At 36.5% G+C, this 2,759-nt stretch overlaps 1 non-coding gene across 1 annotated transcript; it reads right to left on the minus strand.

The window, feature by feature from the left end:
* Positions 1 to 1,407: 1,407 nt before the first annotated feature.
* LOC128295822 (small nucleolar RNA R71) lies at positions 1,408 to 1,514 on the minus strand. The gene has a single exon (XR_008286371.1). It is a non-coding gene; the product is annotated as a small nucleolar RNA R71 (small nucleolar RNA).
* Between the last annotated feature and the right edge of the window lie 1,245 nt (positions 1,515 to 2,759).

Here is a 2,759-nt window from a genome sequence, read left to right on the forward strand (position 1 = left end):
TTTGATTTGTTCTTAATTATGAGTTCTTAATTCTTGCTTTAATATTCTAGGATATTGATTCAAGTATTGATGTGCTTATTTGGAGGAGCAAAAGTCCCTGTCTAAGAGTAGATCTAGCATAATTAAGCGGATTTGATTGCACCCCTAGACATAGGGCGACATAATTTTGCCGGATTAGGGTGAAACCTAATAAGGGAATCTATAGATTGAGTTAATGCAACACTAGGGGTTTTAATTAGAAAGAGATTTTTTAACCAATCAACCTAGGGTTATACGTTGATAGTCTCGAGAGAGATAATAATATAACTTAAGGATTTCTACGAATCGAGTAAAGTGAATAAATCGTCTGATTCAGAGTCAAATAACAAGTGAAGTCTAGGTGCACTTTCCCTTGGGTATTGTCCAAATCAATCAGTTTTTCCCAAAAGTATTTCCCCAATTTTCTTCCGGTGCATTCTTAGTTTAATTAATTAATTTAGATAAAACAAACCCTTTTATTTTTAGGCTAGATAATAAAAAGAAGGTTAATACTAAAACTTTTAGTTCCTGTGGGTTCAACATTCCGGTTTTGCTATTAACTATACTACTGTTCGATAGGTACGCTTGCCTTTATCGTGGTAATAGTTAGTTTTCAAGTTCGATCAATCATAAATTTAAAACTTATTACGAGATGATCACATCAAGTTTTTGGCGCCGTTGCCGGGCAACTAAGATATTAGGAACACTTAATTTTTATTACTTTAGCCATTTATTCTATTGCAATTTGAATTTTATTTTGATTTTTGTTACGAAATTTTCTTTTTCCTTCTGGCAGGTTTTTATAGTTTATGAGTAGAAGAAACTCGTCGGGACCATTACTTTTTGATAGTGAGATCAATCGCACAGCTCAAAAAAACCGAAGACAAATAAGGCGAAGCCTAAGATACACAGAAGAAGAGCAAAAAGATGATATTTCCACCACAACCAAGGAGATGGCTAAAAATCAGGAAAATCTGCTACCTCTTGCAATTGCTGCTGATCCAGTAAATCAGAATCATGCTCCATGCACTATGTATGATTATGCTAAACCTAATTTAACAGAAAATGAGTCGAGTATAGGTAGGCCTGCTATTTCTGCAAATAATTTTGAACTGAAACCTAACACAATTCAAATGATACAACAGTTTGTTCAGTTTGATGGTTTGCAGGATGAGGATCCAAACACTTACTTAGCGAATTTTCTAAAATTCTGCGACACGTTTAAAATCAATGGCGTTTCTGATAATGCAATCTGTCTTCGATTATTCCCTTTTTCATTGAGGAATAAGGCTACACAGTGGTTGAACTTGTTACCACGAGGGTCAACCACTACTTGGGAACAAATGACCGAAAAGTTTTTTCTTAAATATTTTCGCCGCTAAAACTGCTAAATTGAGGAATAATATCTTTTCTTTTATGCAGATGGATCTAGAAACACTCTATGATGCATGGGAGAGATACAAGGATCTATTAAGAAGGTGCCCTCACCATGGGTTACCTCTATGGCTACAGGTCCAGACGTTTCACAACGACCTGAATCCTTCAACCAGACAAATAATCGACACAGTTGCTAGGGGGCTATCAATAATAAGACACCTGAAGAGGCTTATGAATTTATAGAAGAGATGTCACTTTATAATTATCAGTGGCAAGTCACAAGGACAAAGCCGACGAAAGTAGCTGGCATTTTAACGTCGATTCGGTCACAATGCTATCTAACCAAGTAGAGCTTTTAAATAAAAAGATTGACGGTTTATATGGTTCTACTCAGGTACATCCAGTGATGAGGTGCGATGCAAATGGAGGAGGAGTGCACACAGAATATCAATCTTTCAACCCTAGCACCGAGGAGGAACAAGTTCAATATATGGGAAATAATAATTCTAGACCTCAAAATAACTCATACAGTAATACTTATAGTACAGGTTGGAGGAACCATCCCAATTTCTTGTGGGGTGGTCAAGGAAATCAAAGGCCACAACATCCTCCGCGTTTTCAACAACCATCTTACCCACAGGAAAAGAAGCCGAACCTTGAGGAGATGTGTGACAGCCCTAAATTGACCCTAGTCGGAGAGTGGTTTCGGGACCATGAAACCGAGTCTTATAAATAATTAAAGATTATATTCTGTGTTTATGATGTGCGTAAATGCTTGTGTGATAGTTCCATACTTTAATTTGGTCAGTGTATGTGAAATTTATTAGTAGGGACTTATGTGAGACAATTTAGAAATATGCTAGGCAAGTGTTCAAGTGGCCTATTAATATATGTGGGAAAGTGATTGTCCTTGCATGTCAAATTAGCCAAATTATGGCATAGTGGCTGGCCATGCTATGGGTGGAAACATGTCACAAACATGTTAGGTTAGTGATGTATGTTAGGAAAAATAAAATAATGAGCATGGTAATTAAATAATGAAATGGAGGAGTGATGAAAAAAAAATGGTCTCATCCATGCCCCCCCCTTTTTGCCGTGAATGGAAGAAAGAAAACAAAAAAAAGTGTTCATCCTTTGGTTCATCCTTGGCTGAAAATTTTAAGGAGGAAGGAAGAAGAAAGGTTGAAAAGGTTCGGCCATGCATGTAACTAGATTGAGGTATGTTTGATGTTGTGCCATGAGATTCATGCATGTTTTAGTTGTTAGCTTGAGTTCTAGCTAGCCCATGGTTCAAATCTTTGTTATGTCATGAAGATGACATTTGGTCATGGATGTTTATATTTCTTTGATGTTGGTTTTGATGT

The sequence above is a fragment of the Gossypium arboreum genome, chromosome 7 (genome assembly GCF_025698485.1).
Source record: "Gossypium arboreum isolate Shixiya-1 chromosome 7, ASM2569848v2, whole genome shotgun sequence".
Classification (NCBI taxonomy): Eukaryota; Viridiplantae; Streptophyta; class Magnoliopsida; order Malvales; family Malvaceae; genus Gossypium; species Gossypium arboreum.